This window comes from Phascolarctos cinereus, unplaced genomic scaffold (genome assembly GCF_003287225.1).
Source record: "Phascolarctos cinereus isolate Bilbo 61053 unplaced genomic scaffold, phaCin_HiC Scaffold_9;HRSCAF=440, whole genome shotgun sequence".
Taxonomy (NCBI): Eukaryota; Metazoa; Chordata; class Mammalia; order Diprotodontia; family Phascolarctidae; genus Phascolarctos; species Phascolarctos cinereus.
Window position 1 is genome coordinate 19,806,059 of NW_027556402.1, and position 27,836 is coordinate 19,833,894.

The window sequence follows — 27,836 nt, forward strand, 5'->3', positions numbered from 1 at the left end:
TTTTCCAGTCATACATTTCCTGAATACCCTACAGCAGTTTTTGTGTATTGGTCACTGTTGGAAATATGCTACAGCCTCTATTTAGGCATACCAGCATCTCTTTTATGCCCTTTGGGTCACCCACAGCTTTGATTCTTTGGAGACTTTGTTCCAAGACTAACAGACATACATCATCACTGGAAGGATGCTGTGTTAAGAAGATGAGTTTTTATTTTGGGAGCAGCTTGGGAAAATTAAAAGTACTCAACAGTTTTCTAAATGCAGCTCAGTGTTCCCTCTTCCCCTTATTCATTAGGTCCATCGTACACTTCAGTATCTAAATACGCTGATTTGCTATGTGAGGAAATAAAAAAGATATTTAAAAGATATTTTTCTTAAAGAATAATTAATCAGTGAGCATTTATTAATAAACTTTATGGGCCAGGCATTATGCTAGGCACTTGAGATACAAATAGAAAGACAATGCAGTATACAAATACAGCTTGCCATCAAATGAGGGAAATCCATATAGGAAAACCCAAGTGGATGAAAAACTATTCTTGGTTTTTCCTGCATGAACTGTTAGGTTGGTCTCTTCTGAGTGATTATGTATCTCTTAAATATCATTTTTACATCCTGATACAGCATATGTGTCCACCACTGAGAAGATCATATATGGTGGTTTTGCGACTATTCACAATGGAAATGGATCACAGTAGAAATGCTGACAGAATGCTTACATGCTCCATCTGCTTTTCCCACCAGCTTCATCAGTAAATATTATTGAGTGCCATGGTTGAGTTAGGTCTCTTGTCAAGACTTCTGTTTTTTCCTCCATTGCTTTTCGCTGTTTTATGAGATGATAGGAATAAGGTGGTTTCTAGGCTGTTTTGACCTCCTCATTATGATGACAACAGTGCATCAATTAAACTTAAGTAGAAAATAATGACAGTCATAGTCATTGTCTTTCTTTTTCCATTTTTTCAACATTGATGATTTGTTTAAAAGTCATGTTGAAGCCATTGTAATTATTATACACAATTTAATCTTCAAATCTTTATGCTTTCTTCTAATCTGACACTCTAACTAATTGATTTTTTATGGTACATATCCATGCAGTTCCAAGTCTTGTTAATTCTAACATCTCTGACATCCATTTCCTCCTCTGTACTCACACAGCCACCACCTTAATTCAGGATCTCTTCACTTCGGACCTGAACTATTATACCATAATCTCCTAGTTGATTTCCCTGTGGAAAAAGGCTCTCTTCCCTTCTCTAATCTATTATCCCACATAGTTGCCAAAATGATTTTCTTTTTTTAAAAATTTTCTTTTATTTTTTTTTGTGTTTTTTTTCCCCCAAAATGATTTTCTTAAAGCAGAGACCTAACCATCTCATGCCTTTACCCCATAAACTATTGGGGCTTCTTGTTACCTGTAGGATCAGATATGAGTTCCTCTGCCTGTCATTTTCAGCCCTTCACAACCTGGATTCAGTCTCCGTGTCTAGCGTTATTACACGTTACTCTTGGCCAACACTGCATGATCCAGCTAAACTGGCCTTGATTCTTTTCCTCATACATGACACTCCATCTCCTCCCTTCAGGCCTTTGCACTAGCTATCTTCTAGGCCTTGAATATACACCGTCCTCCCCTCCACTTCTTAAAATCTCTTGTTTCATTCAGTGTTCACTTCAAGCTACAAAATACACTTTGACCTTTCGGGACATCAGTGTAAGGGGCCATTGCAGAATAGAGTCAAAAAAGGCATGTTGGAAAATAATGGTTCATGTTTGGGAAGTGAAAGAGGCCAAAGGCTTGTGGATTACTTGGAGAGAAGCCTCAATACCTGTGTATCATAAATACTTTTCATTTTCCACAAAAAGAGTGAGAAGAGCTAGATAGTTAGAAACCAAGGTGACTGAAAGAATGGCGGCACCCTTTACAGAAATAGGATGGTTTGGGGGAGGCTTAATGAGTTCTCTTGTGGACTTGATGAATGTGAAATATAACTCTTTTATTTGCCTTTCCAAAGACAACTTGTGAACCAGTTAGCTGCTACTTAACTTTTGTCTTTTGGTTTGATTATTACAAGAATATCAGTATTGATGTAGTTTAGCTCTTGGAACGATTTCAATTTGTTTGGTCATTAATCAAAGGTCTCGCATTTAGGAATTCAAGTTAATATTTTTAGATGGTCTAATATTTATTTATTTATTGCTTATACATGAATGTAGTATTGCAGTACCTTCATCGTGAGTGAAAGGTTATTCTCTCTAGGAAGAGAGAAGGCAGTTGTGATACAGAGAAGTGCTTCTTGGGGGAAGGTGGATTTCAGAGTCGGAGTTGTTTTTCCCTGGTACAGAAAATACATAGTATTGCTGGTTTCACACATAGCCAGCCACTGGCCTTGGTGACAGTTGATTGTGTTTCATAGGAGGGAATATGGTTGTGGGGTATCCTTATAGGACTAAGGGCCATTTAAAATTTTTATTTTTACCATGGACAAAGAATATATCATGATCAGCCTACTGCTGGCTATTTGGTATTTGTGTAAATCAGAAGAGCTAGTTACACTCCCTCTTGACCAGCCCTCATCTTTCTGTGGGTGACACCTTTCATTCCTAACTCCTGCCATTAGGTATAGCTTTATCTCTAGTCTTGCCCATCAGCTCCCTTGTAGGGAAAGTGGTTTTGTTAAACCCTTCTGAGGCAGCTGATAGCACAGTGGATAGAGTGTTGTACCTGGAGTCATGAAGACCTGAATTTAAGTCCTCAGACATTTACTAGCTGTGTGACCCTGGGCAAGTCATTTAATCTGTTTGCTTCAGTTTCTTGAACTGTAAAATGGGGTTGATAATAGCACTGACTTCTCAGGATTGTTGTGAAGGTCAAGTGAGATGATATTTGTAAAAATGCTTAGCACATAGTGGGTACTACATAAATGCTTATTCTTGTTCCTCCCTTTCTTTATCCTTCCCTTTCCTTCTGGCCAAATTACAAGGGCTGAAGGTGTCTCCCTCAGAAGGAAGAGCTGTTAGGTCTTTGCTGTCTCTTCCCATTCTCCACGAGGGCTGCTTTAGGCTTAGGCTGTGCATAGATTCCTTTGGTCCTGATTCACTCTGCTATTTTGGGAAGTTTTAAAACATAGATCAATAATATCTTTCTGGGAGCAGTTACGTGGCACAGTGGATAGAGCACCAGCCCTGAAGTCCGGAGGACCTGAGTTCAAATGCGACCTCAGATCAAACACTTGACACTTATCAGCTGTGTGACCCTGGGCAAGTCATTTAACCCCAATTGCCTAAAAAATAAAAATAAAAATAATATTTTTTTTGTTTAGTTGCAGGTTCCCATATTTTTGCCGGGGAATGTTTATTAATCTTAATTTAATGTAATCTGTCTCTCGGTACCTCATCACACTATTGTTTCTCCTTTCAGCTGTTTGACCTCATAAGGTACATACCAAGACAACACTATACTCAATAAACATATAAGTTGGGAGAAACCGGTTTCTTTAAAAACTAATGGCAAAAAAGGGAAACAGACTCATGAAGAACAAGGATTGAGAGTACAGGTCAGCTCTGTCCTGGGGTGGTATAAGTGTGAATGGACATCACAAGTTTTGTCCTTGGCTATAGGGATGGCCACAACCAGCTGGCAGCTGTTCCGTAGTTCAGCCTTTCCTTTCATCTCCCCCTGCTCTCTCCTGCCAGTTTGGGATGTGTGGGGAGGGGGATCAACTCTTCTTTCTCTCTTCTTTACTTGAAGTCTCTCTGCTGTCATCACATCTCCCTCTCAGTCAGTCTCTCTCTCTCTTCCTTCAGAATGGAGAATGGTTAAGTACTTTTGGGTTGAGTAGATAAGCTTTGGACAGAGATCCTTAATGCCTTGTTATATACATAAAAAATATAAAAAGTAGAAAATCTGAAGAGACTTTGGATGCATTGCATATGCGATGGAGATTGAATTTCAGATTTGCACATAATACTGATTAGGAAAAGATGTTTTTGTTTTTGTTGCCCGTAGAAGTTAATGCATGTGTTAAGAGCTGTCAACTCAGTAAGTTTCGTAATTCCAGAAATTAGTCACTACTGTTTCATCTTCTCTTCAGTGAAAGTAATTTCTGCCTTTCCTTTTCTCATGTGTGATGAGCACATTCCCTGTTGTAAGAAATGAAAAGAAAACAGGAATTTCCCTACATGCATACATAGACAAGTCTAGGACCCACAGTGAATACATTAGTCATATCTAAAGAAAGATACTCCCCCCCAGTGCTTCTGAAGCCTATCTGAGAGATGATTTGTGTATTCTCAGCATGGAGTGTGAAACAGAGAAGGGTATAACTGAGAGTAGAATGGAGAAGATGAGGTTTTCTTGAGACACAGTCTTTAGGGTAGAATTTTGTTATGTTTAAAATGATTAAATTTCTAGGATATCAAACATAACTAGATTCAAATAGAAAATTTAGAAACAAACTCAAAGATAAGCTATTGCCAAGGCAAATAAAAACAAGTTTTGAATTATTCACTATTTGTGTTATCACAAGTTCATAGATTAGAGCCAGAAGGTTGCTCAGATAACGTCTGTTCCAACTCCTTCATTTTACAGATGAGGAAATTGAGGCCCATGGAGCTTAAGTGACTTGCCCAAGGTCACACAGTAAGTGATATAATCTCACAGGGAAAAGTCTAATGGTGGCAGATCTAGTGATTTTTGAGGTAGCCAAGTGAGAGGACTTCCTCCATTAATCCACATGTCTGACAAAGTGTCATCCAGAAACTAAAAAGGCGTAATAATAGCAAACCCCATATTGTTAAAATTTAAAAATTATTATTCCCAATACGCAAAACTTTGTAAGTGTAAAAGATATTTAAATAAATTCCACATATATCCTACATGACTAGTTTACCTTTTTTTCTAGTTGTACAGTGGTATCCTTTTTACCACTTTTTTCCAATTTCTTTTTTCCAAACCTAGATCAGGAACTTGCAGATCTCAGACAAGGGCGAGATGGGGCAGGTGAGACTTTACTGTTGATCACCCCACGTTGGGAGTGCATTGAAAGCTTGTACATCACTAGGCTGAGCTATCTCTGAGATCTTGGAATAATAGAATGCCCTATACCTCAAGAAAGCAATAAGATCAAGTCACATATTCCCTGCAGGAGTGCACAGAGTCTGACCCTGACATAAAGTCCAGAGTCAGGAAGCAGGCTGGAAAAATGAGTAAGCAAGAACAAGTGAACAAGAATCTCACCATGCAAGGCTGCTGTGGCGATAGAGACGCTCAGAGTACAAGCTCCGAAGAAAATGACTCCAAAACATCCACGCGCATAGCCTCAAAACCAGAGCAGCTTGGGCACAAGTTTAGTTGGAATTCCTGGAGATGGAACAAGAGTTAAAAAGAAGATTTAAAATATTTTTACAAATGAAATGAGAACACTAGAGGGACAACATGGAAGAGAAGAAAGAGCTATGAAAGAAAGAATTAGAAAGGGTATTAACAACTGGTAGAAGAGCTGCAAAACCTTTGTCTAAGCAGCAAACTCCCAGAAAACTAGAGTAGACTAAAAGAAGTCAGTGACTCTGCGAAACAATAAGGAATATTAAAGCCAAAAGACTGGAAGGTACTTCATAACAAATACAACTGACATGGAAAACAGATCAAGGAGAAAAAAAGTTAAGAATCATTGGATTACTTAAAAGCTAATACCTATATCCACCTACCCCCCAAAAAGAGAGCCAAGAAAAAAAGTGGAAACAGAAAGTATCTACAGGTAATTTCTTGAAAGAAACCCTCAATAAGTTTACTCTCAGAGGAACTGGTTAGAAGAGGGAAGAATACACAGTTGAGTACAGAAATCCATTTCACTGGACAGGGAAGTAGGAGGGAAAGCAAAGAAACTACAGGGGAGGGTAGGATTAAAGGAGGGATTAGTACTAAACAAAAGGAACTCTAAGTATGTACAAAAATATTTTTAGCAGCTCTTTTTGAGGTGCAAAGAATGTGTCTATTGCGTATTGGTTAAGGGAGTTAACGGCATATAAATGTGATGGAATACTTGTGGTTCAGTCATGTCTGGCGCTTTGTGATCCCATGGACCACACTGCCCAGGACGTTTTTTTGGCAAAGATACTGGAGTGGTTTGCCATTTCCTTCTCTAGTGGATTAGGGCGAACAGATTAAGTGACTTGCCCAGGGTCATTCAGCTAATAAGTGTCTGAGGCTGATTTTGAACTCAGGTCTTCCTGGCTCCAGGCTTACTGCTCTATCCCCTGAGCCACCTAGCTGTCTGATGGAATACTGCAGTGCTGTAAGAAGAAACAATGAAAGTGATGGTTTCAGAGAAACCTGAGAAGACTTGAATGAATTGAGGCATTACTGAAATGAGCAGAACCAGGACAATTTATACAAGGACAACAATAAAGTCAAACAGCTTTATAAAGAACTCTGTTTAGTAACCCACCACAATTTTGTTGGAATAATGATGAAACATACTATTCACCTTCTGATAGAGAGGGGAAAGAGAGTACAGAAACAAGACTTTTTTTTTTGACATGGTCAGTGTGGAAATGGGTTTTACTTGACTAAACATTTTGTAAAAGGGGTTTTATTTTTCTTTCTCAATTGAGAGGAGTGAAGGGGTAGTAGAGAGTGAAGGATTGTGACTGATTACATTTTTAAAAAAGAAAGCTATAGATCGAACTTAACATTTTTTAAAATAAATTTTACTCAATGGAGATTTGTAATTTCATAGATATGTAATTCTACTTTTCAGCTCTACTATGTATAAATAAATTCTCATTTTATTTGGTATTTGTTAAGTTCAAAATTAAAATTAAAAAATTTTTAAAGAATTAAATTGAAGCTAATTAGATTGGCTTTGTGCAAGTTGAATTTGATGTACCAGATGGACACTCACGTGCATGTTTCACAAAGACAGGTTGAGATGTGAGTCTGAACCTCATAAAAAGGTCAAAGCAGAAGATAGTGATAGATTTAGAAGTAATTTGCATAAAAGTAGTAAAGTCTCAGAAATTATTGAGATTACCAAAAAAAAGACAATTAGAATTGGGGCAATAATAGAGCCATTGAAGAGGTTGGCATCAGAGAAGCAGAAAGCAGTCAACAGGGCAAAAAGCGTAGAGAAGCCAAAGAAGATGAAGGCAGAGAAACAACCATTGGATTTGGTGATTGTTGTTTGTCCCCATGTTTAAAGAGAACCGATGACATCATTTAGGTGATGTACTGACTTGTGAGTGAATTGGATTTAAGTGAGGCAGAGTTGAACACAATCATCAGCCTCGCTCTCTTCCGGAGTCACTGAAGTCCAGTGGCAAGACAGAAGTCAGGATGAATGGCGGTGGCCCAAGATGTGGTGGATGATCTGGGTATCTTCAGCCAAGCTCTGAGTGCTTCAGCGGCCTTCATGGTCATCGGAACAAATTGGTCTCATCCACCCATTCCACTGAGGGAAAGTCTTCACATGCTTGGGGCAGACACCCTCTCAACTCAATGACAGATCTGAGGCCTGTTAGTTACCCATAACCTGTGTTAGCCCATCTGTCAAGATGGTTTTATTGAGGTGTGGCTGCTGCTGTTACAGTTTCTAGGAACCATAGGTGAGAGTTGGGTGGGGATGGGTAGATACCAAAGGTAGATAAGCAGCCCTGAAAAGGGATTGGCAGCTCTCACACCAGAGAGGCTAGCCTTCCCTGAATAGCTATACACCCTAATTTGGTGTTTACAAAGTTGCTAGTGACCTATGTGAGAGATGAGTTTCAATAGAATGGTGGAGGTAAAAAGAAGATTGCAACATTTTGAAGGGAAGTTTTGAGTCTAGACTAGGTCTAGATAAACTGGTCATTGTATCCAGCTGTCTACCAGGAAATCAGGGCCTGTGCAGTGTGATCATTTTGCTATCTCCGATTTCTGTTCCCTTTCCTCTCACTAGGAACAGGAACATTCCAAAGACCATACCCCACTGGAACCATTTAATCTACTAAATCTGGGGACTGCACACTAGGGCTGAGCTCTCTTGACTGAGTGAGTGGAAACTCAAATCACTGTGCCTGGCTTATCAAGATACCAGCGTAGCTAGCCCGGGCAGCTTGCTATCTGTCCTGCTACTACCGCTTTTCACTTCATTCTGTTGCTTTTATTTTTGGAGTAGTAGTCAGACTAATACAGTGGAGCCAGAATACTTGGGTTCAAATTCCACTTCTGACATACCTTTGTAACCTTGGACCTATCTTCTCTGGGCTTCCTTTTCCTCATCCCTAAAATGACAGAGTTGGGTTCTGAGGTCCCTTGTAACTATAACTATGATTCTATGCTATTGGAAAGGGTGTGAAAGTCTGTTGTCCCGTGGTTCCACCCATAAGCCCTGTGATTGCCTTCCCTGGCTATCACTTTCCTATGTGTATTGTATTCCGCTATTAGAATAAGAGCTCCTGGAGGACAGCAGGGCCTTGTAGGCTCTTGATGATGCTTAGAGATTCTGTGATCTTGTGATTGTAAGGAAACAGAGCCTTGGGTCAAAGTGACTGCTTAAAGGGAGAATGGGATAGAATCCTAGGATTACAGGGCTAGAAGGAACCACAGAGACTTTTGAGTTGAACATATACCCTATCAAGCACCTATATTCCCAACAAGTGGTCATCTAGCTTTCTCTTAAAAAAAACTTTAATGAAGAGGAACCCTCTTAAGAAATTACAGTGGATAACCATTATTGAAGATTTAAGGGATGGATTAAAACATAAGTATGTTTATTGGTAGTTAATTCTTATTTATTTAGCACTCCACATAATGCTGTACTTAAAATAACCCTCTAAGGATAAATATTGGAAATATTCCTAATTTCTAGATAAGGAAAATAAAATCCAGAGAGAGTAAATGAATTGTCATGGTCACAGTTAATAAACATTGAAGCCAGGATTTGAACTCGGCTCCTTGATCATGTGTCTGATGTGCTTTCTTTCTATTATTCCTCTTTGGATAGGGAGATGCTGAAGATGCATTAGAGGTGCTAACTACTGAAATAAGATTTTGGAGATAAGGGAATGCACAGATATAGGAACCAGCCTTTGTGAAGATCAGGGGTGCATTTTATGTGTCCAGAGAAAAGGAGAAAGTGGAGAATGACTCTGGTTTTGAGAAATGCAGGAGGGAAGTTGAGGGAGCTCCTTGTGGAATGTCCATGGTCTGTGTTGGCTCTGTGCCAGTAGAGTGTACTTAGAAGCTTGAGAAGAGGGAGAGGTCTGAAACCATGGCTATAGGAAAGGAAATGGGAATCCTTAAAGGCAGAGTAGAGAGACAGTGAACAGTTTTAAATATTCATCTGAGATTATGCATCATAAACTTCTAGCAGGCAAAATTGGCTTCTTAGTCTAGAGATATCACATTTATATAGCACTTCACGTTTTGCAAAGCACTTTACATTCTTGTCTCATGGCTGGGAAATGTTGTTCTCCCATTTTTTTCAGATAAGGAAATAGGTTAGAAAGGTTAAGTGACTTGCCTAGAGGTACACAGCTAGTAAGTATCTGTGGTAGGATGCAAACCCAGATCTGCTGACTCCAGTGCCAGGCTCTGTCCGCCGTGGCACGGTGGCTGAACGCTGGACGTCCAAAATACTGTGACATGTTTTCAGAGGAAGCCATTGTGTCTCCTATCCTGAAACATTTTAGCAAAATGTATGAGCATTTTTCTGGAAAGGCGTAGGATCTGCCTTGAGTAAGATTCTACCTTGAGCCAAAGGAATGGATTTGGCTAGGGATTTCCAAACGCTGTTTTCAGTTTTTCCAAAGCATACTATGTAGTCCTTTGTCCACTTATTTAGCCAGATATTAGACTAACAAGTCTTGTATCAAAACTGATAGATGGGATCAATACAAATAAACATATAGACATAAACATGCAATTTGCCTTTGGGACCGCTGTCCTAATGACCTTCTGATATTCAGTATTTTATTTTTCCCTAGTTACATGTAAAAATATTTTCAGCATTCATTTAAAAAATTTTTAATTCCAAATTCTCTCCCTCCCCTTCCCACCCCCTCATTGATAAGGCAAGCAATTTGATATAGGTTATACATGTAAAATCAGGCAAAATTTATTTCCATATTAGTCATGTTGTAAAAGAAAACACAGACCAGAATCCTCCCCCCCCAAAAAAATAAAGAAAGCAAAAAAAAAAAACCACCTTTAAAATCTGTTTTCATACTCCATCAGTTTTTTCTTTGGAGATGGATAACATTGTTCATCATAAGTTCTTCAGAGTTGTCTTGGATCATTGTATTGCTGAGAATAGCTGTCATTCACAGTTGATCATCTTAAAATATTGCTGTTACTGTGTTCAATGTTCTCCTGGTTCTACTCATTTCACTTTACATCAGTTCATGTAAGTCTTTCCAGGTTTTTCTAAGAACATTCTGCTCATTATTTCTTAAAGCGCAATAGTATTCCATCACAATCACGTACTACAACTTGTTCAGCCATTACCAAATTGATGGGCATCCCCTCAACTTCCGATTCTTTGCCACCAGAAAAGAGCTGCTATAAACATTTTTGTACATATAGATTCTTTTCCTTTGTGTTTTTTTTAAATCTCTTTTGGGATACAGACCTAGTAATGGCATTGCTTGGTCAAAGGGTATGCATAGTTTTGTAGGCCTTTGGGCATAGTTCCAAATTACTCTATGTAATGGTTGAATCAGTTCACAACTTTGAGGTCTATTTTGTTACTATAGTTCTCTGTAGAATATGTTTTACTGTGCAAAATAACTAGGCTACTTAGCAAACAACTGAAAATTTTGGATATTCCAGAAATTTTTTTTTCTATTTTTGTTAATAGACAGTTTTTCCTAGGAAGAATGGATTTTAAAAGTTCTGTTTAGGCCATCCTTAAGAGATTTTACCCTCATTTTGTCAAGTATTATGTGAAAACTAACAAGAAAAATTAGAAAATGGGAATTGGAGGAAGGATTAACAGCAGAGCACTGAATAACAGGCCAGTGATAAAATTCTTAACAAAAACCCTTTAGTTCTTGTGATAATCATTCATAAGTAATATAGCTACTAGACAGGTCATTAAGAACCTTCCTCATCTGTGAAAAGAAAGGATTTCCCCTCTTAGCTTTAGTTCTTCTTTTTTACTGAGCTAACATTTTTCCTTTGCAAATGAGAACAAGAAAAGTTTAAAATAAAAGGTTTAGAAACAGCTTGCTAATACTTTTTCTCCAAATCAGATTGAACCTCTATGTGTCCCAGAATGGTAGTTGTGGCAGTGTGCTTATCTCAGGTACATTTCTAGTAATAAAAAAAATAGTTATGAATGAAATAAAAGCTACCAGCACTGGCCCTGACCAGGGATAAAAATTTCCCATTCTTGGTGTTATATGGCTTGATATAGGATTTAGAGCCAAAAGAGAACTTAAAAACAGGAGGGGAACATGATAATGTATGAGTCCAGGCTTCAAGGCACAGCCAGGCCCTACCAGGGCTTGCTGTGAAGCTGAGCTTTGGAACCCCTTGGGATACAGCACAGACTGGGCAGCTGCCCAGAGCAGGGGAGACTGAACAGAGGAGAGGAAGGCCACGCTAAAATGTGGGCTTTCAGTTCACCTGCCCTGATCAGCTTAGCTCCTTCCATGGCCAGCATATTCCCACTCCTTCTAGATCTCCCCATCCCCTTGATTGCTAAAAGCGACTCCCTCACTCTTAGGTATCTCAACTCTACTCCCATAATGTCATTGCAAGATCTATCTTCCTGTTCCACTGTGTCCTGTTGAACTCCCACTCTATGGAGCAGAAGGTTACTTCTGTCCCAGGAGGGGCTGGGGCACCCTCACCAACAAGGGGCCCAAGCTCTTGCCTCATATCCAGACAGGGTTCAGTTCTGGGGCAAATCTGACCTCTTAAGACAAAGGTTAACTCATTTTCCTTGCGTGTGGCTCTTTGTACTCATCTGGCCTTGGAGCCTAGGGGAGAATCACTTAATCTTAAGTTTGGCTCATGTCTAGGGTCCCCCAGAAAGGGAGCAGAAAGGTACTCAGTATACGAGGTAGCTCTGCAATAGGACAGCCATTTATTTCCTCCACACAAAAGAAATATTTAAAACATAAAAGACTGAATCACACAATGACAGATTTAAAACATGATACCCTAACCAATACCTCTAGTTATATTCTCCTAGGATGTTGATACTTGAAATATTGAAAGATGGAGCACTTACTGGATCTGTTGAATAGGCATTCCTTCACCTCATCTCTGTACTTCCTGAAAAACTCTTTTAAGGATCCATGTCTTTTGGAAAGTTAGGCCAGGGCCTGGGCTCATCCTCTCAGTGGTCATATTCTTTAAGAAGGGTATAATGGCAGAAAACCACTCAGACTGAGGCTAGAAATGTCCATTGAAGGATCACTGTTAAGTAACTTATGCTCAGAGAAAGAAACTTAAGGCAGAAAAGGCAGTTAGACAGTGACTTGAGATCCTGACTCGGGATGAAGTATAACAAGCCCATGCTCTGTAGCTGACATGTCAGAAGCTACCCTAAATGCTGAGGATGGGGGAGGGAGGAGAGAGGAGCCTCCCCCCTCATCCTGAGAGGTGCAAAACACAGAGAACTGAGGAAGGGGATACTGTGAAGGCTTAAGGAAAGAGGTAGTTTGGAGTGCCCACTCTTTTTAGTGGAATAGAAAATCAATTAGGGCCAAGTATGCCTTGGTGCCGTGAGGACTCAGTTGAAATTAAATAACATGAATTTGTAGTGCACCCACTCAACATAGTTGCATGACTTCTTCTGGCTCCATTCTCCAGCATGTAAATAGGAGCAAAGAAATAGGATGGTGAGACTAATCCAGGATTGGAATTTAACAAGACGTGAATGGCCTTGATGGGACGAGCATGGCTAATTGAACTGGTTCACTAAAGGAGCTGGGATTGGAAAGAGTAGAGAGTCTAGCCAGAACAAGGTCAATGGCCTGGGAAGATGCTGAGGGGTGGAGGGTGGAGGTTGTAGCGAGGACAAACAAGAGGTTCAGGAGAGGTAAAGGACAGAGACAGATGGAATGATAGAAAATTACGACTGGACAAAGGAATTGCTGAGTTATTTAACATGAAAGAGGAACACTTGGGAGTGATGCCAAGATCAAAGGTATAACCGTCCCTGTGTGATATTCAGGAGCAGGTAGTCAGTCAGGGTACTTGAGGTGACATCAACTTGACTGCTTGAATGAAGGAAAAAGCAATTATTAAGCCCTTAGGATGTGCTAAGCACTGAGGCTACCAAAAAAAAAAAAAAAAAGACCGGCCCTGTTCTCTGACCCACACACCCTGTTGGGGAGATAGAGCACACATGTAAAAGCCGAACTGCATGGTACCTTTCACCACTACCTGGCAGTCTTTTGTACGGCCTTTAGAGCCTCAGCTTCAAGGCAGGAGGGTTTGCTGACTCCATTGGCCAATTTGGCTCACGTGAGTGACCACCAACCAGATTGTCTGGTCTGGACGACTAGCCACAGAGTCATCTGAATGATGTTTGAACGTAAAACAAACAGAAAGAAACACCTCTGATTGGACCAAGTTTCCCTACCACTGAATTGGATTTGTTCAGATACTTTTCTGTTGAAGGAGTGAGAGAGAATTTTTGTTTTTCTAGCCTGAAGGGCCCCAGATTTCTTAGGATGTTTTAATGTTTCTCTGGTCATTTTATTTGCTTTTTTCTAGTTCAGTTGCATCTTTTTTGAGATGTGGGGATCAGAATTGCACATATAAACATCATGGTTTTATGTAAGTCTAAAGTCTCTGGTTTATTTCTGTAGCAAGAGCTCTGGAGCTGTTCTCCCAGCCTCAGTCCCAGGTGGTGGGTGTGACTTTTCCCATCAAGGTTCTCAGGGCCCCTGGGTGGGGGATTTCTCATGCCACAGTTCACAAGCCCAGATTCCCCCTGGAGACCCAGCCTGTCGGTGCAAGTGGGAATTGAGGGTGCCCTACGTATTTGACACTTTTGTAATGATGCTTCTTTTGGCTGCAGAAGTATCTGGGGGGGACAGCTAGGTGGTGCAGTGGATAAAGCACTGGCCCTGGATTCAGGAGGACCTGAGTTCAAATCTGTTATCAAACACATAACACTTACTAGCTGTGTGACCAGGGGAATGCAATGGAAAGAACCCTGGATTTGTAGTCAGAGGTCCTGGCTTTGAAGCCTAACTCACCAGTTATTTCACCTGTGCATCCTTTGGCACAAGTGGGAGCATTGGGCTATGTGACTTTTGATGTCCCTTTCTACTCCTTACCAAGTGATGATTCCCCTCAAACAATAACCTTTACAAATGGACGATTAATACCTAAGTGCCTTCATATTAAGTGTCCATTTGTAAAGGTTGTTGTTTGAGGGGGATCATCACTTGGTAAGGAATAGATAGAGATGACCTCTAGGATCCCTTCTACTCTGTGATCCTGTGAAATGCCAGGAGTGCACATCGATTCAGCTGACATTTAAGTGCCTGTGTTTAACACACTGTGTTAGGTGCAATACAAAGACACACTCTGTGCTTTTATGTGATCAGACATGTGCAGGAAGAGCTATAATGCTAGTTAGTGTGGAAATGCATATGAGAAGTACAAAACAAATGCTTTGAGTTTAGAGGAATAGATCAGTCACTACCAGGTAGAACAGAGGTTGTTAGCCTGTTTCTTTGTGTTGTAGACCCGTTTGGTTGTCTGGTGAAGCCTCTGGACCACTTCTCAAAATCATGTTTTTAAACGCATAAAGTAGAACACATAGCACTGCAAAGGAAAACATTTATTCTGAAATATATGTTGTTATCTATTTTTAAAAATCAGTACATATATATTATATATACACTGTGTATTTTAAATATTGTGTGTATGTCTATATGTTTGTGTGTATATACACACACGAGGCTTTCTATTTCAACATGTACCTTTCAAAACTACTCCACTTGTCTGGGCATCCTTTTATACTTCCATCTTTTTAAAGTGTTGCTAATTTTAAAATGTTTCAATGCCTTCTTTTCTCTTCTTCTTCTTCTTCTTTTCTTCTTCTTCTTCTTCTTCTTCTTCTTCTTCTTCTTCTTCTTCTTCGTCTTTCTTCGTCTTCGTCTTCGTCTTCCACCATCACAGCTTTCCGCTTCCTCCCAACCCTGCTCCCAGGTTAAATACAAAGGGAAAAAATTGTAACAAATGAGCATTGTCAAGAAAACAAAATCAACCCAGTGGTCATGTCAAAAAACACATGTTTCCTTCTTCACTTCACATCCATCACGCCTCCGTCAGGAGATGGGTAGCAGGTTTCATCTTAGGTCCGCTGGAAATGTGATTGATCACTGTTTTTCTTTATGACGTTGTCCTTATATAAATTGTGCTTCAGGCTCTGCTCACTTCTCTGTGTCAGTTCATATTTCCCAGAATTCTCCGGAATTTTCTCTTGCATCATTTTTTAAGGTCCGGTGTTGTCCCATGGTATTTGTGTACCACAGTTTGTTCAGCTATTCTCCTGCTGGGTGAGTTGGTTAGCCCTGCTTTGACCCTTATCATCTGGGTCTTTGAGGCTCAGAGTCCTGGAGCTTTGGCGCCCTCTGGGGCATTTCAGGGTCGAGTGCTAGGAACCTTGGAGCTCTTGGGTTTGGTGTTATGAGTATCCTTAGGATTATTAGTACTGCACCTACGCTATTTGCTACTGCTCCCACCGACTTTCATAGTCAGCCATGTGGATTTCTGAATACCCTGGGGCTTTGTCGAGGCAGCCCTGTGCTTTTGCAGCCACGGAATACAGAACCGGGCACGCAACATGTGTGTCTGTCCAGTTTCGAATCTTGGTTGGAGGCTTCTAGTTTGTTTGCCTGTGCCGACCTGGCTCTTCTGGTGTCCTCCTTTCTAGGTGCCTCTGGCTTCTGGTTTACTTTTTGTGCAGTGCTGAGGTGGAAGAAGTTCTTGATTGTCATTTGGTCCAGTACTGTTTTTAGGTTTTTTCATTCCTTTAGTTTAAAATTTTATTGTTTATTCTGAACCGAGAGAATTTCTAACCGAAAGATTCCTTTCAAACAAAGTTTCAGGGCAGCATTCCTAAACTAAGCGTTATTCAGTGTGTCATTGTGTGAAACAAACAAACAAACAAAATAACAAGAAAGATGGCTATTCAGAAAATATAGGTGGTTGTACAAAAAAAGCATAGATATTTGTTGAAGAAAAAATGTTTATTATTAGTTATAGGAGATGGATAAGAGTTATCTTTAGTATAGTTAGTTTCACTAAATCAGTGAGAACTGTCAGGCCTGTTAAGGAAGAGACCTTTCTCAGACTCTAAAATTCTCCCCCTTCAGCAGCTACGTCTTTTTGTACCAATACAAGGAGAAAAGGGGACACTGAAGGACAAGAGCTGCTGCAGCTGGCCTTGCAGTTCTCTAGAGGTCATTTACAGCAAAATGACTGATCAAAACAAGATGGAGTCAGCATGCCTTGAAGCAGGGCTCTTTCTAAGGAGATGAGTTAACACACATGTCAGGGAAGTTCATGGTGCAATTGCAGGGGGGCTTGGTAAGAGATATTAAGACAAGGACAGTGTGGAGGTTCCTTGGAAGCTGTCAGCCTCAGTATATTTGATAAAGCCAATCTCTGGGAGCCATCCAGGGAGGGTAATTTTGTCTGCTTCTCCCACAACACCAAATCCAGGGTTGTTTTCTACAATACCATGGTCTCTGCCTTCATTCTGTAAGGAGGTTGTGGTATATATAGCTATAATATGGGACAAGTGCATGAGAGAGGTACAGGGTGCTTTATGAAGTTCGCAGAGATTTCGTGGTATGGTGGCAGGAAAACCCAAGAATAATAAATGGGCTAGTTTGCCTGGAGCAGAGGGGTTTGTGTGCAAAAGTAGTGAGAGTCTGGAGAGGTTCTGGATTATTCTGTGGTGTTTTAACTGCAAGACTAAAGACTTCATTATAAAGCTAGTGAAGGGCCTTGGAAGATTTTTGGGTAAGTTTGTCTTTTAAAGCCTTTTCAACCTGGCCCTTCCCACCATTGACAATCAGTAAACATCTATTAAGTGCCTGCCATGCTAAACTCTGGGGGATACAAAAAGAAGCAAAAGACAGTGCCTGCCCTCAAGTCTCTTGCAGTATGAGGGAGACCAATAAGCAGACAAATGCATATACACCATGTATATGCCAGAGAAATAATTAAAAGAGGGACAGGACTGAGATTAAGAGGGGTTAGGAAGGCTTCCTGTAGGAGGTGGGATTTTAGTTGGGACTTAAAGGAAGCCAAGGCAGCGAGTAGTTGGAGCCTTGGAGGGAGAGGACAACCAGAAACAATGCTCAGAACTGAGAGATGGAGCATCTTGTGCATGGAACAGTCGGGAGGCTGGTGTCACTAGATGTCGGGAAGTAAGGGGTCTGTGAAGGCCTTTGAAAGAGGATTTTGTATTTGATCCTGGAGGCAACAGCAAGCCACTGGAATTTATTGCGTAGGAGTTGTCATGGTCAGGCCTGCACTTCAGGAGAATCATTTGGAGTCTGAATAGAAGAGGGAGTGGAGTGAGGAGAGATGTGAAGCAGGAAAACCCACTAGTAGGCTATTACCAGTAATTCAGGTATAAGGTGATAAGGGCCGGTAGCAGAGTGTGGGCAGTGTCTTAGGAGAGAGGGAGGTGGATCGGAGAGCTAGTGCATGGGTGAAACGGACAGACCTTGGCAACAGAGTGCATAGATATAGTGAGGTGAGAGATGGAGAGGAGTTGAGAACGATAACCTAGGCTGTGGGCCTGAGGGACTGGGAGGGCGGCATACATTGACTATAGCATGAACTATATATGACATTAACTGTACCTAATTACTTGACATGCTCGTCTTAAGTAACTGGGAGTAATAAAACTGAGCCAGAAATTCTCTTATCACTAACCAAATAATCACTGGGGCTAAAGTCTGAGGGCTCAGATAAATTCTGCAAGTTCTAGTGATGTGATGGCAGCAGCAGAGACAAACCAGAAGAATTCTCCTAGGATAACATAGTAGATGATCCCAGAGTTGTCTTGAGTGAAAAGTTTTTACTGATCAGTGTGTACCATCAAGAAGTTTGGATCCCATTGCTCTAGGCATATAATTTTAAGTGGAGTTGACTTTGATGAGAAATACTTTTTTGTTAGTTCATTTATTTACTCATTCATTTATTTTTGTAAACATTTATTATTTTTCCTTCCCACTTCTCCTACCCACAACTGAACAATTAAAAAGAAAAGAAAAACCCTCTAACAAGTCTGCATTGTATAACAAAACATGTTCTTGCATTGGACATGTCCAAAGGTGTATGGTTTCATTCTGCATTTTATGTCCATCATCTTTCTGGCAAGGGGGTAGGTAAAATATTTTATCATCAACCAAATGGAATTGTGGCTTATCATTGCACTGATAAAGTTCTAAAGTCTTGTAATCTCTATAATGTTGCTGTCATTGAATATATTGTTCTAATTCTGCTTGTCTCATTCTGCATCAGGTCATAGTGCTTCACCCAGGTGTCTTTAAAACTGTCCATTTTGTTATTTCTTTTGGCATAATTATATTCATTACATTACATTCTAATAGAGGGAGAAGAATCATTACCTTAATATACCATGATTTCCTTTAGCTATTCCCCAAGAGACGGGTACTTTCTTAGTTTCCAGTTGCTGACTAATACCTTGACATCTTTGTGGCATGACTGCATTGAAGGACTGCATGGTTTAATGACTTTGTGACCACACTTTCAGTACGTTTTCCAGAATGACTAGACCATTTTAAAGCTCCACCAACAGTTCAGTAATGTTTCTGCTTTCTTGCAGCCATTTAACATTTGTCATTTTTCTTTTTTGTTATCTTGGCCAATGTGATGGGTGTGAAGGAAAAGTTATGAATTTTTTAAATTTTCATTTCCTCCAATTATAGATATAGTGATATAGAGCAGTGATGTCACAAGCAAACAAAAATCGTGCCACTAATGTGTACATAAGGATCCCTGCTGCCTTAGTTATCTATGCTTTATTGTATTTTTATTTTTGTTAAATATTTGCTATTTACATTTCAATTTGGTTTATGTTGCATATGCCTATATGCACATGTGTTATGTGTCCAGCTAGACTGTAAGCACATAGGCAGAAAATGTTTCATTGTGTTTTTTGTAATCCCCTGTGAAAAGCTCAGCACTTGACACGTTAGGTAATTAGTGGGTGTTTTAGTTTTCAGCTTCCTTTAGTCATTTAGTCTTTGTGCTTATGCCACTGTTGCTGCCTCTGCCATTGGCCTCCAGTGTTCCAGCCCCAAATTGGTCATGTCCAGAAAAGTTCCTAGCTTTCTTCCTCTTTCTTTCTGAGTGTATTCCTTTTTCTCTTCCTTTCCTTTCTTCTTTTAAGATCATCAAATATTCCTGAACCATTTTCAGTCCCTGTGTCTTATTTAATTCCCTCTATGACCCTTGATGACTTAAGAATTCTTAGGAGGCATTTGATTCTTCTTGCCTCTATTGGAATGTAAGAACTTTATTCTTATATAGTTCTTTCCAAATTCTCAAATTTATTCAGTATTGTTTGCAGTTGTTTGCAAATTCAGTGTTTGCAATTCAGTATTTCTACACACCTCTCATATTTTCATCAGGAATTTTTTTTTTTTAGGCAACTGAGGTTAAGTGACTTGCCCAGGGTCACACAGCTAGTAAGGGTCTAGTGTTTGGTCGGAGGTCAGATTTGAACTCGGGTCCTCCTGGCTTCAGGGCCACTGCTCTATCCACTGCGCCACCTAGCTGCCCCATCTTCAGGAATATTTGAAAGTCCTCTGATTTATTAAAGGTTTTCTTTTTTTCCCTGTAGGAGTATACTTAATTTTGTTAGGTAAATACTTATTATTTGTAAGCCTGTCTCTTTGCCTTTAGACTATCATATTTCAGATTCTTCTCTCCTTTATCATAGTATGTGCCAAATCATGTGTGATTCTAAATGATTCCACTGTACTTGAATTCTTTCTTTCTGGCTGTTCATAGTATTTTCTTTTTTTAACATGGAATCTTTAGATTTTGGCTATGACATTCCTGGGAATTTCCTATTTGGTGTTATTTTGAGAAGAATGGCAGATTGTATTTTCACTGAATCTTTTGATTCTAATAAGTCTGCAGTTTTAATTCATGATTTCTTGAAATAAGGTATCTTGCTCTCCTTTTGTTCATGACTTTCAGATAATCTAGTGATTTCTATGCTTTTTCTATTTGAAATCTTTTTAGATCATTTGCTTTTGCTATGATGTATTTTCTTTATTTTTTAATCTTTTGATTCTGTTTTAATATTTCTTTTTATCTCATGGAATCACTAACTTCTCTTTGGGCGTCTGTTCTTTGAGGGAGGTTTTATACTTACTGTTCTGATCTGTTCATTTTCATTTTAAATCTGTGTTTCTTTTCTAATTCTTCCTGGTTTTTGTTCCAATAATAATAATACCATTTTTTTCAACTCTTGTTTAATTTCTTCAAGAAATTCTAATTGACCTCGTAGCTAAGCTGTGTCTTTCTTTGAAGCCTTGCTTGTTGATACTGTATAGCAGTGGTTCTGAAAGTGTGATCTAGGAGCTCCTAGAGGTCCCTGAGACCACCCTTTCTAGGAATCCATGAAGTTAAAACTGTGTTAATAACAATACTAAGATATTTTAATTTTTAGTATGGCAAATATCTTTAATTATTAACCACACAAACAAAGCTCTTCAAGGTGCCCTCAATAACTGTTTAGAGTGCAAAGGGTTCTGAAACCAAAAAGTTTGAGATTTGCTCCAGGTCCCGGTTTGGGTCTGGGCTACAGCTGCAAGCTTCCCTTGGGCTGGAGCTCCAGCAGACAACTGTTGGCCCCAGTCCCTGTCAGCTCTTTGGAAGGCACCATCATTTTAGAGTAGCAGAACCATAAGCTTGCACCTGGGCTGTACTTCCTGCTCAAGTGACTCAGCTTGCAGGCCTCAGCCCTAGTCTGGACTGGATCTGTGACCCCATTCTTGCATAAGAACAACACAGATGTAAGCTTACCCCATACCTGTTCCTTGCTCTGTACTTAGCCATAAGCCCCAGCTCAGTCTTCATGCTGGAAAGATGTGCCTTCCTAGCTGGATCGCTGCTGAGTCCCTGGAGGCCTTTGGCTGGCTCTCTGTGCTGATCTGGGCTAGAAAAATGACCAGCAGTAGTTTCTTCTTAGATTTTCTAATCATTGCTCATGATTGTAGGGGAGATTTGGGCTTTATTCCTCTTTCATTCAAAGCCACCTGCCTGTGCTCGCCAAGCTGAGAAGAGTGACCTTCCAGTTTAGCCTGGCCAGGGCTGCCCTCTCTTGGTGTATTTAGGTGTCAGTTTGCAGAACACTTCATGAAATGTCTGGTTCCTTTCCATGGGGCTCTGTCCTAGGGTCTCTTTCCCCATGTGATTTTGTGTCCTGATATTTCTCCCCAAGGTCAAGAGACGTGGTTCTGCTATAGATAAACAGTGTGGCCTTTTGCAAATCGCTTAGCTTTCCGCCAACTTAATTGCTTAAAATAATGACAGAAGTGGTCCACATGATCTCTGCTGTCCCTCCTGGCTCTAACATACAGAGTTCTAGCTGAGTCTGTGTTCCATGATCAAGGGAATAGATGCAAAAATCCACGGGTTTTTAACTTGCCTGCTTGACTGTTAATTCAGCAACTTACGGAGTACTGTATCACGTATAATGGAAAGAATAGTAGATATGGAATCACAACCTCTGAGTTGGGGTCCTAGCTCTGAGGTGACCTGAGGTGTGACCTTGGATAAATCATTTTTACCTCAGCCTCAGTTTTTTTTCTCTGTCAAATTGGGATGATAATACTCACACTATTTAACTTGCAGAATTATTGTGAGTATAGCACTTTGTTCACTTTAGATCATAGAGAAACCTCAGAGTCACAATTTTAGGACACAAGTCAGTAAGAAGCTTTATTGGCATATTTCATGCCAAGACAAGGAGAGGTCAGTTGACTCATAAAGTTTCTGTCAGATAAGTGAGCTCTGATTTCAAATAATTCTCTGGTAGTATATATAGAATCAAAAAGTAGGAGTGGTCACACTGGATTGCAGGCTATTTACAGCTGGCGTTAGAAATGAGTGGCCTTGTTCTGTGTGACCCTGGACAAGTCATTTAACCTCTGTTTGCCTCCAGTATATCTTTACCAGAAAAACCCTGTGAACAGCATTGGTGGGCTAAGGGCCACAGGATCGTGAAGAGTGGGACACAACTGAACAGCTGGGTGGGTAGATAGATGGAGCTATGTGTGTGTGTGTGTGTGTGTGTGTGTGTGTGTGTGTGTGTACACAGGGTGTGGGTATATATACATATACATACATGTAATCCCACACCCATATATATGTATATGTTGTATATGTATGTGTACACACACACACACACACACACACACACACAGCTAAATATGTGTGTGCATGCGTATGTGTGTGTAATTTCAATGGGGAGATATTAGTGGCTGGAGGGGAGTAGCAAGGCATTCCAGGTGTTATTTAGTTGTTTTTAGTTGTGTCTGACTCTCTGTGACCCCATTTGGGTTTTTTTGGCAGAGATACTGGAGTGGTTTGCCATTTCCTTCTCCAGCTCATTTACAGATGAGGAACTAAGGCAAACAGGGTAAAGTGACTTGTCCAGGGTCTCACAGCTAGAAAGTGTCTAAGGCCACACTCAGGTACGCCTGGCCCCAGGCCCAGTGCGCTATCCATTGGGCCACCCAACTTCCCCATTCTAGGCATGGGGGCAGCCTGTGGCAGGCATTGAAAGAGACTAATGATAGGCAATTTAATGTCCAACTGCCAGTCAGTTTTAGGGAGACAGGGCCTTTTGGTTCCATCAAGCATACAGCTAGATTTAGCTCTATTCTTTAGGACAGCGTTTCATAACCCAAAGACAGAAAAGGAAGTTATCCGTCCAGCTTCTGGCCATTCAGGGAATATGCCGATGTGGTCAGAGAATTCTAAGTGGCTTAAAAACATCCTGGGCATATCCATCATGGTGATTGAAGGCACAGGGAGGAGCCTGGTCAACAGAGCAGTGGCCAAGCCAGGGTCGGTTGTCACTGCCAAGCTGTTTGGGGGTCATCTATAAAAAGAAAAGTACTGCCTGTCTCAGTTATCACTGTCAGCAGTCTCACCCCACCTTGGAAGGCCAGTCTGTAGCTGGGAGAATTGGGGAAACAACTGGGGACTTAGGATCAAGCAGTCATCCTCCCCCAAAAAGGCAAAAAGCAAGGTAAACTTTTCAAATTCTTTACATAAAGCCTGTGAAATAGGACCCTTTTAGGAGCAGCTTTGCCCAAATCTGAGTAAAGAGGCGATATGGTCCAAAAGGAGGAGCCCTGGCTTTGGAGTCAGAGAATTTGGGTTTGGGTTCTAGCTCTACCATTGTTTCACTATGTGAACCGGGATGTCATGTAACTCCACTGGGCCCCTGGTTTCCTCCTAGATAAAACGAGGTGTTTGCCCAGCGTGGTCTTGGGGACTGCTTCTCACTCTTCATTGTCTGGTCTCACATTCTGCTGTGACAGAGGCATGTCCTGCGTGACTGGGGAAAGAATGCCGCACTTTATGTCTGCCTCTAAGAATCACTGTGACAGCAGCAAGCCACCTCTCAATGGTCCTCATCTGTAAAATGGAGATGGTGATGCCTTCAAGGCATCCCTTGTAAGACTTTTGTCAGGATTGACTGAGATGATACAATGTAATAATACCCTTTGCAACCCCAAAAGCACTATCGTTGTTAGCTATCATTATTACCTTGGGGCTGATTCCAAGTGAAGGGAACTTAGAAAAAAGTGATCTGTTAAGTCAACAGTCAGTTACATTTTTACATATTTGATGAAACTGTTCAAATGAGGTGAAAATTTGTAGTACAGTGTCATGGAACTGGTAATGCTGGTCCCCTGTAACTTCTGACATCTGTTGTTATAATTAATATTGGCTGACATTTATGGCTTGTACAGCACTCCATGCATATTGTCTATTTCTCACACTGCTCTGAGGCAGGTAGTACTGATTACAAATGGGAAAATCAAGGCTTAGAAAAATTGATTATCCCAAAGTCATTTTGTGCCAAGTGTCAGACTCAGGCTTTGCATACGGCTTCTGTGATGGCTGATCTAGAGCTCTTTACCATATTATCCTGCTCCTCCTTGTTATCACTGGCTATAGAAGTAAATTACTCTGTTGTTACCTAGAAAACGGGCAAAGGGAAGAGAAATGTAGAGCAGCTGCCTCAGCTTCAGCAAGCAATGCCTTTCCTGGAAATAGTGACTAGCAAGATGGCCTCAGCCTCAGGAGGTTTTGAAGTGTCCTCTACTTTTTCAGTCTTGTAAACACAGGTTTAAGTACTAGGCATTAAACAAAGCTTTTAGGCCTGTTGACAGGGTATTTTATGTGATGCATGTCCCCACCTACCGGCCCAGGGAGTGAAGGCTTATTTTTTTCCTGAGTCTTTCCTTTGATTTGGATGTTTGTTTGTATTTTTTTCTAGTATAACCTCTTTCCTACCACAGCCACAATTACCAGCATGTCTTTGTCACCCAGTGACTGACCCCAGTGTACAGAGAATTTGAAGAAATACGTTTTTTCTCCCTGCGTAGATAATGTTCTTGGTGAACTAGTGAATAGTTACTGAAAGCTCTTTGCAGTGTGAGGAAGCACCCAATTCAAAGACTTCTTCTAGGAAGCCTTTGTTAATACTTTTGTCTTCATCATTAAAGACTTGCCTTACCTCCAGTGTCACCCCCTCCACACACATACATTTTGCTTGTACCTCCCTTTTTACTTATTTACAGTATTGCCTGATGCCTGCTGGATAGCTCGAGCTCAAAATGTTCAAAAGAGGGCTTACTGCGTTTTCCTTAAAATCTGTCCCTTCTCCAAACTTCTCTGTTTCTGGTGAGGATTGTTCTAGTTGTTGATTGTTCTGGTCACCCAAGTTCATAAACTAGGAGCCATCCTTAACACCTCTCTCTCTGTCTCTTCTCTCTCTCTCTCTCTCTCTCTCTCTCTCTCTCTCTCTCTCTCTCTCTCTCTCTCTCTTCTCTGTCTGTCTGTCTCTCTGTATCTCTCTCTCTCTTTCTCTTATCTCTCTGTCTCTCTGTATCTGTCTCTTCTCTCTTCTCTCTCTTATCTCTCTCTCTCTCTCTTCTCTGTCTCTCTGTCTCTCTGTATCTCTCTCTCTTTCTCTTATCTCTCTGTCTCTCTGTATCTGTCTCTTCTCTCTCCTCCGTCTCTCTGTCTCTCTGTATCTCTCTCTCTCTTTCTCTTATCTCTCTGTCTCTCTGTCTCTTCTCTTCTCTCTCTCTCTCTCTCTCTCTCTCTTCTCTCTCTTCTCTCTCTTCTCTCTCTCTCTCTCTCTCTCTCTCTCTCTCTCTCTCTCTCTCTCTCTCTCTCTCTCTCTCTCTCTCTCTCTCTCTCTCTCTCTCTCTCTCTTTCTCTCTCTCTCACCAGTCCTCCCCCCCCCCATGGCAGTCATTTGCTAAATTTTGCCAGTTCTGTCTCCCTAGTTCCCCAGTCTTACCCAACACTCCACTTCAGACCCACATCACCTCACCTAGACTACAGTAGCCTCCTGTTAGGTCGCTCTGCTTCCAGGTGATCTCCTCTTGGCAGCCTTTCATACAGCTGCCAAGATGAGAGTCTGACCATGTCGTGCCCTGGCTCAAGCAATTCCAGTGTCTCTGTTTCCTCTAGGATCAAAGAGAATCACCTCACCTAGAGCCTTCTAGCCATCCCCAGTCTGGCTCCAGCCTAGAGAGAATATGGCATGGTGGGTGAAGTGCTATACTCAGTGTTAGGGAAAACTGGATTCAGATCCTACCTCAGACACTAGCAAACCATTTCACCTTGGATGGGAGGGAATCCTTTCTTCACCTGTAAAATGAGGGGGTTATTACACTAGATGACTTCTGAAATCCCTTCTAGCTCTAAATCTGTGTTCCCTCCATACTTCCAGTTCTCTCTTTTGTTTTAGTTGCCAGAGTAGGGATTTAATCAGCTGAATGTAATGGAACCTTTTCATGATGACCCGGTGAGAGGCAAGCATGGCGTAGTGGATGGAGCCAGCAAGACTTGAGTTCAAGTGCACTCTCTGAGTGGCTTGCCATACTGGCTGAATAACCCTGGGCAGTGTTCTCTGTGTCTCTCCAAGACTAACAGTTGGGGAGAAGGTACTGGTAGAAAGTTTCGTTTCTTGAGAGTTCCCCATGCCAATAAAATCAAAGGTAGAATCCCCATCTCTATCCATTGTGATCAGTCTTTACATTTTGCTGTAAGTGTGGATGAGAGGAAGAATAGTGGAATGAAGAGAGTTTTAGACCTGGAGTCGGGAGAGACCTAGGTTCAAACTCTGCTTCTAACACATTTCAGCTGTGTGACCCTGAGCAAGTCATGCAGCCTCTCTGAGCCTCATCTCCAGTGGTAAAAATGGGAATGAGACCTGTGGTGCCTTCGGGGGTTGTTACGAAGGTCAAATGAAATGATGTGTATAATGTTGTTGTTACTCAGTGGTGTCTGACTCTTCGTGACCCCACAGGGGTTTTCATAGCAAAGATATTGTAGTGATTTGCCATTTCTTCCTTCAGTGAATTAAGGCACATAAGAGGTTAAGTAACTTGCCTAGGGTCACACAGCTAGTGAGTGTCATAGGCCAAATTTGAACTTAGGTCTTCCTGACTCCAGCCCCAGTGTTCTATCCAATGAGCCACCTAGCTATCTCCAATGGATGTAAAGGGTCTTGTAAATGTTAGCTATTATCATGTTGATGTTATACAGCAATCTTATCGAATCTGAGGACGTACAACTTGTTCTCTTGTATTTGTTTTCTTGTAATTGTAATTCACCTTTATTTCCTATTCAGTATAAATATTGAATCAGAGACAACAGCAACTTTTCCCCGAGTTATTTCTCATACAGAAACACTGTATAGAATCAGTCACTACTGCAGTCATTCTAAAGTGACCCCATGTTTTGACTACATGCAACTAACCTGCAGGGGAGGCCAGTCCTGCTGGAGGAAACTGCCCCACAAGTGCTAATCACATCTCTCCTTTGCTAATCTCATCTCCTCTTGAGGAAAATGGAAGCAGCTGCCGCACATGCTCACCCCACCTCCTCACTAGAGCTGTGGACCAATCACATAGTTAGGGAGTAGCGGAGGGAGCACTAATCCCACCTCCTCACATTACCCATTGAGTAATCCAATCAAAATACCTTCGCCCTTATGTGGAAGATGCTTACCCCTGTCTGTAAAAGCAGTGCCCAGTTTGAATCCCAGGTCAGCCCAGTGGCTTGCCCACCAACATTTTTCTGCCTTGGTGTGTTAATAAACTCCTTTTTAACTTTCTCTTCCTGAGGGAAAAGGCCCAACAGAATTTTCCCCTTAATGGTGTCATCATTCTTTTTTAATTTGGCTCAGCCTCCCAGACAGAAGAAAATCTGTCCTTGAACCCTAGATCTTTCTGTGTCCTTATGCCAATACTCAAATGTTGGTCCGTCCTGCTGTAGTCCCATTGTACATAAATAAGGCAGTGCACTGATCATTAGCAAATGGACCAACCAGCTTTATCTAGCAAGCAAAAATAATTCAAACTGCTTAACAACAGAAACAGGAATAATGGTTGAAATAGCCGTGTGAATAACCACAGAGCAGCCCACGTCTCCCATATGTATTCCAGTAGAGATAGAAGGGAAACCAGACAGAATAATGATCAAGATACCATTACCTAGCTCAGACCACACAAAAAGACCGCCAGCATCCTGTAGGCAATGGGAAGAACCGGCCAGTTCTGGAACCCTG

General features: G+C 41.0%; 1 protein-coding gene across 11 annotated transcripts in view; it reads left to right on the plus strand.

Annotated features, from left to right (window-relative positions):
• The window catches only part of ART3 (ADP-ribosyltransferase 3 (inactive)), a 150,861-nt gene that overhangs the window by 95,856 nt on the left and 27,169 nt on the right, over positions 1-27,836 (plus strand). For 8 of the 11 annotated variants that reach the window (XM_020988446.2, XM_020988442.2, XM_020988441.2 and 5 more), the window contains exon 1: positions 23,137-23,267. The exons of 2 other annotated variants lie outside the window; for them this stretch is intronic. The gene's annotated coding sequence lies outside the window, so the exon portion shown is untranslated. Of the gene's footprint in view, positions 1-15,468; positions 15,511-23,136; positions 23,268-27,836 lie in introns of those variants that run through there. One more of the 11 variants, XM_020988448.2, reaches the window with a different exon arrangement.